The 14,753-nt window shown below is 36.4% G+C and overlaps 1 protein-coding gene across 8 annotated transcripts in view; it reads left to right on the top strand.

Annotated features, from left to right (window-relative positions):
• The window catches only part of VPS13B (vacuolar protein sorting 13 homolog B), a 513,325-nt gene that overhangs the window by 71,256 nt on the left and 427,316 nt on the right, over positions 1-14,753 (top strand). The window lies entirely within an intron of this gene.

Below are 14,753 nucleotides of genomic sequence, written 5' to 3'. Positions count from 1 at the left end.
ATTCCTTAGCAAGAAAATGTAGTACAGACATATCTCATTTTATTGCATTTCACTTTAGTGCGATCCAGAGATATTGTTTTTTTCACTTACTGAAAGTTTGTGGCAACCCTGTGTCCAGAAAATCTTGATGGTGCCATTTTTCTAACAGCATTTGCTCACTTCTTATCTCTATGTCTCGTTTTGATAATTCTTGCAACATTTCAAACCTTTTCTTTATTATTATATTTGTTATGATGATGTGTGATCAGTGATCTCTGATGTCACTATTTTAATTCTTTTGGGGCACCATGAACCACACCTGTATAAAAGGATGAACTTAATAAGTGTTGGGTGTGTGTTCTTACTGCTGTATTGACTGGCTGTTCTCCTGTTCCCTGAGACACAGCAATAATGAAATTAGGCATATTAATAACTCTATAGTGGCCTCTAAGTGTCCAAGTGAAAGGAAGAGTTGCATGCCTCTCATTTTAAATCGAAATCTTGATATTATTAAGATTAGTGAAGAAGGCATGTAGAAAGCCCGGGTAGGTGAAAAGCTAGGCCTTGTGCTCCAGTTAGCCAACCTGTGAATGCAAAGGAAAAGCTCTTAAAGAACATTAAAAGTGCTACTCCAGTGGACACATGAAGGATAAGGAAGTAAAGCAGCTTATTGCTGATAGGGAGAAAGTCTTACTGCTCTGCACAGATAAAGCCAGCTCAACATTCCCTTAAGCTCACACTGAGTCCAGAGCAAGGGCCTCTCTTCATTTTGATGAAGGTCGAAAGAGATAAGGAAGCTGCAGAAGAAAAATTTGAAGCTAGTAGAAGTTGATTCATGAGGTTTAAAAATGGAAAGGGGCCATCTCCATAAAATATAAAAATGCCAGGTAAAGCAGCAAGTGCTGATGTAAAGCTGCAACAATTTATCCAGAAGATATAGCTAAGAAGATAAATGAATATGGCTACACTAAACAACAGATTTTCAATGTAGATGAAATAGTCTTTTATTGGAAGAAGATGCCGTCTAGGACTCTGAAGGTTAGAGAGGAGAATTCATTGTCTGGCTTTAAAGAATAGGTAGACCTTCTTGCTGGGACTAACTGTAGCTGACTACTTAAGTCGAAGCTAGTGCTCATTTAGCATTCTAAAAATTCAGGGCCCTTAAGAATTACAATAAATCTACTCTGCCTGTGCTCTCTAAATGGAACAACAAAGCCTGGATGATAGCACATCTGTTTACAGCATGGTTTACTGAATATGTTAAGCCTGTTGTTGAGTCCTTCTGCTCAGAAAAAAGATTCCTTTAAAGACGTCACTGCTCATTGATAATGCATTTGGTCACCCAAGAGCTCTGATGGAGATGTACAACAAGAATAATGTTGTGTTCATGCCTGCTACATAACATCCAATTTTCAGGCTGTGGGTAAAGGAATAATTTCAACTTTCAGATCTTATTTATCAAATACATTCTGTAAGGCGATAGTGATTGTTCTAATGCACATGTGTCAAACACAAGGCCCGCGGGCCAAATCCGTCCCGCCAGGCCTTGCAATGTGGCCCTCACTGTGCTGTCATCACTGCACTCCGCTGCGTTTCCATCACAATGACAGTTTATGACTGTTCAGTAAACCATTCGGCCAGCGATTTAGGCTGGATTTTAGATTTTGGCCCCTTCTCTGATTGAGTTCGACACCCCTATTCTAATGGATTTTGGCAAAGTAAATTGAAAACCTACTGGAAAGAATTTACTATTCTAGAAGCCATTAAGAACATTCATGGTTCATGGGAAGACAACAAAATAACAGCATTAACAGAGTGTGGATGAAGTTGATTCCAACTCTCACGGATGACTACTTTCTGGGGTAAAGACTTCAGGGGAGGAAGTAACTGCAGATGTGGAAATAGCAAGAGAACTAGGATTATAATGTGACTGAATTTCTGCAGTCTCATAATCAGACTTTAACAGATGAGGAATTGTGTCTTAGTAACGCACAAAGAAAGTGGTTTCTTGAGATGGAATCTACTCCTAGTAAAGTTGCTGTGAAGATTCTTGAAAGGACAATAAAGAATTTTGAATATTATATAAACTTAGTTCATAAACCAGAAGCAGGTTTTGAGAAGATTCTCTTTAATTTTGAAAGAATTACGGTGGGTAAAATGCTATCAAACATCAAGCATCACATGCTACGGAGAAGTTGTTCATGAAAGAAAGAATCAATTGATTGGGCAGACTTTATTGGCGTCTTATTTTAAGAAATTGCCACAGTCACTTCAACCTTTAGCATCCATTATTCTGGCCAGTCAGCAGCCATTGAAGGTAAGATCTTCCACCAGCAAAAAGAGTATGATTTGCTGCAGGCTCAGACGACGTGTTAGCATTGCTTAGCAATGGAGTATTTTTAAATTAAGGTCTGTTGATTTTTTTAAAAAGACATAATGCTATTGCACAATTAAAAGACTATAATATAGTATGAACATAATGACTTTTTTGTGCCCTGGCAAACCAAAAAATTTATGCGACTTGCTTTATTTACTTTATTGTGGTAGTCTGGAACCCAACTTGCAGTATCTCTGAGGTATGCTTGTATTGATTTTTATACCATTTAAGAAGAAATGGCAAGAGGAACAGCACAGGATCATGGACAATATACATGTACATTTCTGGGGTATCTTAAATGTGAAAAATGTTATTATGAAATCTTGATATGTAAGACAACTTGGTTATTGATTCCATGATTATAATAACACAGCACTCTTAGTGAGGGGTAACCAATATTAGGTTGTGGGATAATATAAATAATTTTATTAACTCAAAGGAAATAAATTAATTTGATAGTTAAGTTTTAAATGTGTCCCATTTATTCTGCATTCTTACATCAAGAACTAAACCACAGAAAAATATTTTATTCTTTGATTACAGGTACAGAATTTTTTTTTACTATTTTTATTAACTTGATTATTAAAAAGCTACTTATTTAACATTACGTTTTCCTTTAATAACTGAACAAGTCTGTATAAATAAAATCAAGTAACATTAGGTTGTTGAATTTTATTGGGTAATAAGAAAGAATTTGCAAAAACGTTGTGCTTTAGTCTTCTCATCGTACATGTTGGATTAGTAATGATGCTTCAGATATGTGACATTAAATTTACTTTTGAACATCAAAACCAAAACATGCCTTTAGGAAGAAAATACATTTTCTTTAACAAACCCTATATCATAATACATTAAAAAAAGATAATTTTTACTGAATCACATTTTTAGTTTCTTTTTGTGTGAATATGTTTATGTAAAAGAGGCTTTAAGTAAATATTTATATGAATATTGAGTTATTTATTTTTTAAAGCTCTAGGGATTCATTTTTCTTCAGCGGTTCTTACAAAAGTCAGGATAAAATTAGAAGACATTAAAATAAATAATAAAAAGTCTTGCTAATCTTAGTGATTTAATTTTTTGATTGAATTTTATTAATCTGCATTTTACATATAGATGTTTTTGTGTAGTGAATGTCTTACACTGTCAGGTAATAAGAATATTTTCAATTTTTAGTTATTGAAATTTAGGAGAGATCAGAAATTGAATAAGAAATTAGAAATTATGTAATAAGAGAATATCAAATACAGGAAATTTAATTAAATAAAGAATAAAGTAGAAGTTTGAACTGAATATATATTATTAATTGGGATTATTGAATTACATATTTTTGCTGTTCATGTTTTTGATGGCATTAAAATTATAGAAATTCTAATCCCTGCTTATTTTTCCAGAAGATAAAATACAAAGTCACAAATGATTTTTGTTTTCTCAGGAAAACAAGGACTTGCTACCACTTTTTCCTTATTTAGGTTAGGGGTGTTGAACTCAATCAGAGAAGGGGCCAAAATCTAAAATCCAGCCTAAATCCTGGGCTGAATGGTTTACTGAACAGTCATAAACTGTCATTGTGATGGAAGCGCAGCGGAGTGCAGTGATGACAGTGCAGTGCGGGCCACATCGCAAGGCCTGGAGGCACGGATTTGGCCCTCGGGTCTTGTGTTTGACACATGTGATTTAGGTAGTTCATTGTTTTGTTGATAGCCTAGTTCCATTAATCTGTTCGCAGGGAAAGTACTAACACACTTTAAAACCTGTGCTGAAGGTGATCATATGGACATTTGAATCCCTCATTTAAGTGATGTTTTAATGCTAAAATAAAAATAGACTTTCCAGAAAGTAACTGTAAAAGTATTTTTATGCAAGATTTCATGTGGGATATCTTAATGGTTGAATAATAAATTTTACCTCATAAAAAAGAAATTCAATAATACAGTAGCTTTCTCAGCTCAGTAGCATCTGGTCTATTCTCATGAGAGCCAATATTTTCCAACTCATTAGGATCATGTCGTTCTGTATGTCGTCAACATTGACTTAGCCAAGCTACCTTTACTTACATAACCGCCAAACTATTAAATAGGTCTCTTGTGGAGTGAAGTCAAATATTCCTCTTACTTTACTTCTGCCTTAGAAGAGGGGAAGAAATTATACATACTGTAACATTTAAACATCTGGTCTAAAACCACATCAGTGTAACTCAGCGAAGTTACGGACTCCGTATTCTTCCCAGGTGTGCATATAAAAAAGGTTTTGGAGTTGTTGACTAGTTCTTTAACCATTTAGGAAAAAGACTGAGGCATGGTGATATACTTTTTCTATTCCCCTTTTCAGTTTTATCCCATCTGAAAAACATCTTCAATATGTTCTGAAATATACTTCCAAGAGGTTCTAGAATACGTATATTTGAGCTGTTAAAATTTTTTCTTTCCAGAGAGAGGTATTGACTATAAATTTATCCTTGTCTAAAAATAAAGAGTTGAGTTATATTTGCATTAAGAACTACCAGTAAAATTATATCCTTGTTATTTAAATTATAGTAAAATGATACTACTTTTAGGAATCTTGTGCCCCTATATAAATTTTGCATACGAATGTTTATTGAACTTAAAAATTCCTTTTTACTTCATGTAGTTATTGAGATTATATACAGTATATGTGGCAATTATTAAGAAATAACCACATACATAATCATTTTTCTATGAGTAGTTTAGAGAATTGAGAATGTGCTTATCAATGCTTTTTGAATATGAATACAATTATGAATAATAAATCAGATGGACTAATTCTATGTGTAAATGAATGAAGAGAAGAGAACAGATAAATGTTTCGCCAGAATCCTGTTTCCTTTATTGAACCTCTCTTGTACACATGTATTTGGGAGTTAGCATTCTCTATCCCATGAGTAATTTTCCAAAACAGAGTACTTCATTTTATACCAGACATTTTCTGCTCCTCACTCCTAATCCTTACATCACATAATCCTTTTATTGTTCCCAGTGTTCTGAAACTTACCTCCCATTGAGCTATGTTCTCTTGGGGTACCCTTCCAAAGCACTATACATTATTGTTAATGCATATAATGTCTTGGCCACCATTGGATTTCACTGAGCAAATCTCGAGTTGAGATTATACTGTTTGTGTGCACATACATTATATGCTTACGTTTCAGTGCCGTCATGTTAGACATAGAGTATTTCTGAAACTGTGTTTGTAAATTGAATGATTGGTAGTGGAAAGTAAACTTACATGTTATAAGGGCTTAAAAAACAAAATTTAATTGCATAACTGTCTTTTCTATAGGGATAACATTTTTTTTTTTTTTTTTGTACTGGGAAAATAAAAGTGTATGTGAGAACTGTCTTGGATGACCAAGTAACTAATGGACAGGGTTGATTCTTGATTATAGGAGCTTATCAGCCAGACACCTTCATTTCCCACAAGTCTGCTGATTCTTACCCTTAATCTTATTTTGTTAACTTGATTATAAAGTGGGAAAGCCAATACTACAGAGGGAATTACGTACATGACCACCCTTAGTGAGCAGATACAAAAGGAGTAACTTTGCCATATAAAAAGGTAACTTTTAGAGATATCCTCTTAAAATGTGTAAAAGTTCATATTGTATGAAAGGTATTGAACCTTTCTGTTAATATGCTAGTGTAGCAGATTTTTCATTTATGTTTTATTGAGATATAATTGACATGCATCACTGTATAAGTTTAAGGTATACAGCATAGTGGCTTACATATATTGAAAATTGATTACCACAATAAGTTTATTAATATCCATTGCTTCCAATAGACACAAAAAAAGAAAATCTACCCTTGTGATGGGAACTTTTAGGATTTACTCTCTTAGGTAAATATACCATACAGAAGTGTTAACTTTAATCATCATGTTGTACATTATATTCCCAATGCTATTTATCTTGTATTTGGAATTTTATGCCTTTTGACCATCTACATCTAATTCCCCTAACCCTCATAACCTGCCTCTGGTAACCACAAATCAGTGCAACTGGTCCTGAGGTCAGCCTTTTGGTTGTTGGTCTGGTTTTGCTGCTTTTTTGGGCCTGGAGCTGAAATACACTGAGGCTTAGATGTTATTTCTAGGGAGGAAGATCAGGAAGTCCAAACCACCTCACTAATGATATGCTAGGGGAGGAAAGGTCACCCTGGGGGCAAAGTCTCACCCTACAATTGTGCCTTGCTAGCTACCCGTGGCTTTTCCATCTGGTGACCTTCTGTGCCTGGCCCATCCTCCTTGCTCTGCTCATGTCTCTCTGCCTACCACAGTCATGTTCATTTCTTATTTGGTTACTTGTGTTTTAGGTGTTATATCCAAAAAAACCATTGCCAAAACTCAAAACTCAATGTCAAGAATCTTCCCTCTCAACTCTCATGTTTCCTTTTAGGAGTTTTATGGTTTCAGGTCTTTCATTTAAGCCTTTAATCCATTTTGAGTTAATTTTGCTGAATGGTGTAAGATAGAAGTGTAGTTTCATTCTTTTATATGTGAATATATGATTTTCCCAGCATCATTTATTGAAGAGAATATCTTTTTCCATTGAGTATTCTTGGTCCTTTTGTTAAATGTTAGTTGACTATATATGCATGGGTATTATTTCTTGGCTCTTGACTCTGTTTTATTGTCTGTGTGTCAACTTAAATTTTTTTTTTTTTTATTGATTTCAGAGAGGAAGGGAGAGGTAGAAAGAGATAGAAACATCAATGATGGGAGAGAATCATTGATTGGCCGCCTCTTGTACGCCCTTTACTGGGGATCAAGCTCTCAGCCCAGGCATATGCCCTGACTGGGAATCAAACTGTGACTTCCTGGATCATAGATCGATGCTCAACCACTGAGCCATGCCAGATGGGCTGTGTCAGTTTTTATTTGATTATTTTAGCTTTATAATATAGCTTGAAATCAATAAGCTTGGCCTCCTACTTTATTCTTTTTTTTTCTTTTCTTTTCTTTCTTCAGGATTGCTTTGCAGGTGTGTGTGGTTACATAAACTTTTAAAAAAAATTTTCTAAGTTTATAAAAAAAACACCTATTGGAATCTTTATAGAGAATACATTGAATCTATAGATGGCTTTGAGTAGCATGGACAATTCAACAATAATAATTCTCCCAATCAATGAACAGATATCTTTTCATTTATTTGTCTTCCTTGACTTCTTTCATCAAGGTCTTGTAGTTTTCAATGTAGAGATCTTTCACTTCCTTGGCTAGATATTTATAAAGTAGAGGCTTGGTGCATGAAATTCATACAGGGTTGGGGGGAGTCCCTCAGCCTGGCCTGCACCCTTGGGGGATGTCCCACTGCTGGTTTGTGGGAGACAGTTTGTGGGAGGTGACTGGTGAGGTGCTTGCTGGCCGGCCCCACCCTTGATCATTGCCACTGCTGGTCACCGCTTTGGTGGTGGTCGGGGACGATGACAAGACGCTACTGTGTTGAGTGTCTGCCCCCTAGTGATCAGTGTGCATCATAGTGACCAGTCTTTCTGCCATTTGTTCCACTGATGGGTTGATTTGCATATTAGGGTTTTATTATATAGGAGGATATTGTATTGGTTTGGGTTCTATTGTAAATGAGATTTTCTTTATTATTCTTTCAGATAATTTCTCATTAGTGCATGGAAATGCTACTGATTCTTTAATGTTAATTTTGTTTCCTACAACTTTACTGAATTCATTGATTAGATATAAAAGCTTTTGTTGGAGTCTTTAGGATTTTCTATATATGAAATGTCATCTGTAAACAGAAACCATTTGAGGTCTTTCTGATTCTGATGCCATAAATTTTTTTCCCCTTTTTAAATTAAACTTTATGGGGTTGACATTGGTTCTGATATCTTTTGTTTGTTTTTCTTGTCTGATTGCTCCAGTTAGGCCTATAGTATTATGTTGAAAAGAAGTGGTGAGAGTGGGCACCTTTTCTTCTTCCTGATCTTAGAGAAAAAGCTTTTCACCATTGTGTTTGATGTTAGCTGTGGTCTTGTCATATATGGCCTTTATTATGTTGAGGTATGTTCCTTCTATACCTAATTTGTTAAAAAGTGTTTACATGAATGGATGTTGAATTTTGTAAAATGCTTTTTCAGTGTTTATTGAAATGATCATATGATTTTTTTCATTCTATTAATGTGAAGTATCAAGTTTATTGATTTGTATCTTTTTAATCACTCTTTTATCCAAGGGATAAATCCCACTTGATTATGGTGAATGATCCTCTTAATGTGCTTTTGAATTTGGTTTGTTAATATTTTATTGAGAATATTTGCATCTGTATTTGTCTGGCAAATGGGTCTGTAATTTCCTTTTTTGTAGTATCCTTATCTGGCTGTAGTATGAGGTTTATGCTGGCCTTGTAAAATGAGTTTGGGAGTCTTCCCTCCTCTGATGTTTTTTGGAATAGTTTGGTTACCCTGCTTTGAGCCTTGGGGCCTGACTAGTCAGAACTTGGTTTTCACTGATGGACAGACTAACAAACAAATGAATGGATGAATGGATAGTGGTAGATGCACAATGATATACACACACGTGCACACAAACTGCTGTGGAAGTATTTTAGTGAGCATGACAGCCTGCAGCAGGAACATATGTGTGCCTATAGGGACAAGATCTTTACACTTTAAAGTTTGAAAATAATCAAGAGAAAATGCCATGGAAGCAGTGAAAATAAAGACAGCCACCTCTGGATTCTGAATCTCAGCATGTGAGAGGGATTGCGTTTAAAGGGTCTGATGAGTTATTTGTTGGGACCTTGGTTCAATAAAGCACTGAACAGGTTGAGTAACCAGCACTGTGTTCTGCGGGGCCTCTTGACAAGATCCTGGCAGACGCTGATGGGATTGGGACCAGAGCCAGTCAGCAGTTTGGGGTTGGAAGGATTTTGGGGAGGTGGCCTCATGTTCCCTCCGACCTTTTCCCTGGAAACACTTGGTCTCTTGGACTATGCTCCTATTATGACTGGATTTAGCCTCCTCCCTTTCCTCAGCTGGCTCCTCAGGCACTTCTGGGCTCAGCATTTCTAAACTCTGTACCAAGAAGATATGAGTGACCCCATAACACCTCTCCTCATGAATTATCAGGGGCTCCTGTTGCCTTTAGATAAACTAAAAGAGTTCTGGCAGGATCCTAAACTTTAGGATGTGGGTCTCACAGCTTCATTTCTCCTTCATTTCTTACCTCTGGCTGAATCAGATCTCTCATACCAAGTTCATCACATTTTCTTGCATTTGCCAAAAAGAAAAAAAAAAAATCTCTGATTGATTACTTCCTTCCTATTTGAATGTAATATTAATATTTAGTATTAGTATTTCTTATGCAAATACTTCTCTCATTCACCCAAGCAGATTTATTTTCTCCTTTGTGTTATCATTGTGATTAATATGTCAGCTCGCTTCAGCAGATATTTAGAACCTAGTAATTGCTAGATTTGGACTCAGATTATAAAGAATTTTCAGTCTACATGGGGAAAATAATATTTAATCTTGTGATTATACACATCATCCTATATTGTAGCTACTGTTTTACTGAGGTTTTCTGACAAAATCTAGCGTGCATATTATTTAGACTCAGATCTTAAGAAGGATCTTTCAGTTATTACTACTTAATCATGATAACTGGATTAAAATTTATTGTGAATATTCAATTAAAGTAAATATCATAGGCCATTGGTTTTAATAGTGAAATGCAATAACATTAGCTTCTGATTTTAATGTCAAAAGTAAATTGTTCTCTGACAAAATTTTTTATTAGTGAGTAATTAGAAACAGCTTTATTCACTAAGTTAATAAAATTTAATTGAGCATGAGGAAAAATTTCATGTGATGTTAATATTATATATAAACTGGAAAATAGAACTTATCAGTAAAATAACTTCTAATTTCTTCCCTACCTGACTTGACTTGCTTTTGTGGATGTTTCCTCATAAGTAGTAGTTACTCTTTAGTAATTTTTCACCTCTCAAGAGCCTGCTTGATATTCCAACCCACTTTGCTCTTCCCGACAGCTAGAACACATGATCTCTGCCCGTGTTTATCAGCCCTGCCTCAGGGTCTGGGTCTGATCTGTCATTAATCTGGGGATGATTTAAGGAATACACATCCAGGTGACTCAGGGACATTTGCTCCCCTTTGTAGTTAGTCCTGTTTTGACCATGTGTCTTAGCTCTACTGACTGAAATTAGTTTTGAGTTGACCATGCTGTTATGTTGAACTCCCATTTCAGTTGCTGGATGTCTAATTGTATTTCCCTTTCCAGATTGCTATAGATTTTGGAGGCTTTTTCTTAATGTCAGCCCTGCGGATGTATATTTTCCACTAAGTGTTTCCAGAAATATGAAGGGGGGGGGGGATCCTTTCCCTTAGCCTGGCCTGCAACCTCTTGCAATTCAGGAGCCCTAAGGGGATGTCCAACTGATGGCTTAGGCCCGCTCTTTGCCCCGCCTTGCCCTCCATTGCACCACTGCTGCTGGTGGCCTCCCTCTGTGGGAGATGACCCCGGCAGGCCTATCTGGGGACAGCGCTGGGCAGCCCCGCTTGGAATTGCCCCACCGCTGCTGCTGCAAGAGGAGACTGGGCAGGCGATCAGGGGATGGTGCCGGCCCTCCCATCCCATTGCTGTCCTCTTCCTCTGCTCTCCCTTCCCCCCAGCCCTCTGGTACAGGCCTTGGCTGGCCTGGTGTCACCTGCTCACCGCCCCACCCCCTGCCAAACCGTCATTCAGCTGTTTGGTCTAATTGCATGTTACGCTTTTATTATATAGGATTACATTTGCCTGCTAGCATACGTATTGCATTGTTTCTTATTGAATGGGTATGTGATCTGACAACTCATCTCAGCTTTTGCATTTTTTCTCATTCCATACATCAGGGGTTGGAAAATCTGGTTCACTAGTTGTTTTTGTAGGTAAAATTTTATTGAAACATAAACACGCTTGTTCCTTGAAATATTGTCTGTGGCTGCTTTTGTTGTCCTACATTAACAGGGTTGAGTAGTTATAATAGAGAGTATATGGCCCACAAATGCAAAAACACATACTATCTGGCTGTTTACCAGAAAAAGTTTTCTGTCTTCTGGTATATAATAGTTCTTCCTTATTCAAGGTTTTGCTTTCCTTACCACAGTTTTAGTTATCTACAGTCAGCTGTGGTTCGAAGCACTGAAGGGGAAAATTCCAGAAATAAACAATTCATAAGTTTTAAATTGCACACTGTTCTGACTAGTGATGAAATCGTGTGCCTTTGCACTCAGTCCTGCCCCAGACATGAATCATCCCTTTGTACAGCATATTCATGCTGGGTTTGTCACTTGCCTTCTAGTCACTTTGTAGCTGTCTGGGTTTATCAGATTGACAATCAAGGTAGGGCTATGCTTGTGTTTAATCCTTATTTCACTTAATAATGGACCCAAACTGCAAGAGTAGTGATGCTGGCATGTCAGAGTTGCCAAAGATAAGCTGTAAAGTGCTTTCTTAAATGAAAAGTAGAATACAATACAATAAGATATTTTTGAGAGAAAGACCACATTCACACAACTTATATTACAGTGTATTCTTATAATTGCTTTCCCTCGGCCTAGCCTATGGCTCTCCAACATCCCTTGTGGGGTCCTGGATTGCGAGAGGGTGCAGGCCAGCGGCCAGGCTGAGGGACCCCAGTGGTGCATGATCAGGGCCTGGGAGGGATCATGAGAGGGCTACAGAGCATGTCCAGGTGTCTAGCCCAGTCCCCATTGGTCAGACCCCAGCAGCAAGCTAACCTACCAGTCAGAGTGTCTGCCCCCTGGTGGTCAGTGCACGTCATAGCAACTGGTCGACCAGTCAAATGAGTGATCTGACAATTAGCATATTGGGCTCTTATCATATAGGATTATTTATTGTTAATTTCTTACTATGCCCAATTTATAAATTACCATATTTTTTGGACCATAAGACGCTCCGGACCATAAGACGCACCAGTTTTTAGAGAAGGGAAATGAAGAAAAAAAGATTCTGAAACAAATAGTGTCCTAAAATATTTTATGTGCATTAAAACCCAACATCACAGTCATAAACACATGTAATCAGCCCTGTAAAGTAAGCAGCAGCATTTAGAACCATTTTAGAGCCGGGCAAGCACACAGAGACCACACAGAGCCGGGCAAGTAAAAAAACTTTTTTTAAAAAATATATGTGTAGGCTATATTTGGACCATAAGACGCAGGGACTTTTCCCCTCCACTTCTGGGGGAAAAAAAGTGCGTCTTATGGTCCGAAAAATACGGTAAACTTTATCTTAATATGTATGTATATATAGAAAGCAACATAGTATATAAAGGGTTTGGTATCCTTCATCTTAGAATGTATACATCCCATGGAAAAGTGGGGACTACTGTACTTTATAGCTTTGTACTTTTCATTTGGTGCCTATTTAAAACATTGTACTTTTTAATATATTTTATGAAAAAATTAGCATATTTATTCCTGTGATTTTTCATTCAATCTGATACTGAGGAATAGAGGTTTTGAAATCTAGATAATCTTCATGTTAATTTTTATTTTTAAATAATTTTGTTAAAGAAAAATGCTTCATCCTCGATATGAGGACGGTCTGGTTGCAACATCTGTCACCCCATTGATTGTCAGGGTTGATTCGGCTGAGTTGGCTGGGTAGGCAGGTGTCCCCCTCCTCCCTCATTGATCCACCTGAGTACTGGACCTTTCCCCCAGAGGAGAGGACCCGTCTTAGGTCAAGGGTATATGAGTAGTTGCACTTCCCTGCTAGAACGTCCCAAGAAACTCAAGAAAAGTGCCTCATCCAAATAAATATATAGGATAAGTTGATTATGGTAATGGTTACTTTTTACCTGTTTAATCAGGCATTTATAGTAAAGCAATCACCAAGTATTATGAAATTTATTTGCTAAGTATTGTAATGTCAGTTCTTCAAATATATTTTTTTAAGTAGAAAATAGGTTCGTTCCATGACGGCAGGCACCACACCTCATTTAGTCCTCGGCTCTATCCCCAATAACTAGTATTCATTTTGGAGAATGTCTAAACATGGTATTTATATGTCTGCTTTTTTTGGTGGCTAGTCAGAATGTAAATAGTTTACAAATTCTACTAATTCTTAAGATTACTCCTTTGTTTTCATCCTCTGACACTATCTATAGTTTAGTGGTTGGGAGCTAGGCGATCTGTCTTTGCTAGTGAATGCGCAAAGTCAACCATTTAAAGGATATAAGTAAATTATGGGAGATAATTGTTAATAAGGAAATATGGTGATTTACATTACTTTGAAAAATTGTTAAAAGGGTTTGGGGTCCCCAAAACCTCTACATTTGGAGATTCTCTATAAGAACTCAGGGGACTTAGCATATAGTTATACTCCTGGCTAAGATAAAATAAGGTTAGTTTTCTTCTAGTGGAAGAACACAAAATGCAGGAATTGGGAAGTTAGAAATCAGGTCCCCAGAGAATTAGTGACAAGAGTTCTGGATTCATTTATGATTCTGGTACCAATTGCTTTTGAGGTCTTATTTTTCCCCCTTATCACTGTTATCAACCCGTCTTTGTATTCCTTAAGCAAATTAATCTCAGCCTTTTTTTTAGCTAGCTTAAGTTGGATTTGTTTCTTGCCATTATGTGCCCTAACAAATACATGTCATTCATTGCCTTATGCAAACTATAATTACTGATGGTTTGACATCTTCATTCTTCATCAGAGATTGGCATTTCACCTTGATTCCTTTCTGTTTATTTATATTGATGTCTTGGAGGAAGGAATGCAAAATATAATGCACATTGCACTGGGTATTATTTCTAAATTGGTTATGTTGTTATTGATATAAAGTGAATATCCAAGACCAGGAAGAAGTATTAAAGGTTAAAATGTGCTTTAGATTAAAAGTAAAATTAGAAAGAAAAGATTTGATTAGAACAAATAAGAAAAGCTATAGGTCATACTGGACATCTAGGGAATATGAATGTGTAGCTTGAACTGTAAGTACATTGGTGAAAAATTAACATGATTTTGGATAGATTCCAAATCAAAAAGAGTTACAAGGAAGAAGTAGAAATTCTTCTTAATTTTATTCTTTACTAGTCAGAATTTTGAGCAGTATTGCTTATCACACATAAGACAATATTTTAAAAAATACTGAACAGGTTTCAGTAAACTATCTGAAGAGGAAGCAAAATGAAGAAAAATTTAAAACAAGATAAATGTAAGTTTTTTTTTTTAAAACCAGAGACAGGCTTTATGACTGTTCTCCAGAGAATATGTCTTTGAAGCTTATTCTGTTACGCTAAAACAAAACTTAAACAGTTGACCCTGAACAACAGAGGTTTGAACTGTGTGGGTCCATTAATACGTGGAATTTTTTCAACAAATAAATAGTTGGCTT

This window comes from Pipistrellus kuhlii, unplaced genomic scaffold (genome assembly GCF_014108245.1).
Source record: "Pipistrellus kuhlii isolate mPipKuh1 unplaced genomic scaffold, mPipKuh1.p scaffold_m20_p_14, whole genome shotgun sequence".
Taxonomy (NCBI): domain Eukaryota; kingdom Metazoa; phylum Chordata; class Mammalia; order Chiroptera; family Vespertilionidae; genus Pipistrellus; species Pipistrellus kuhlii.
Note: the sequence above shows the minus strand (reverse complement) of the source record. Positions and strands in the feature narration are given on the sequence as shown.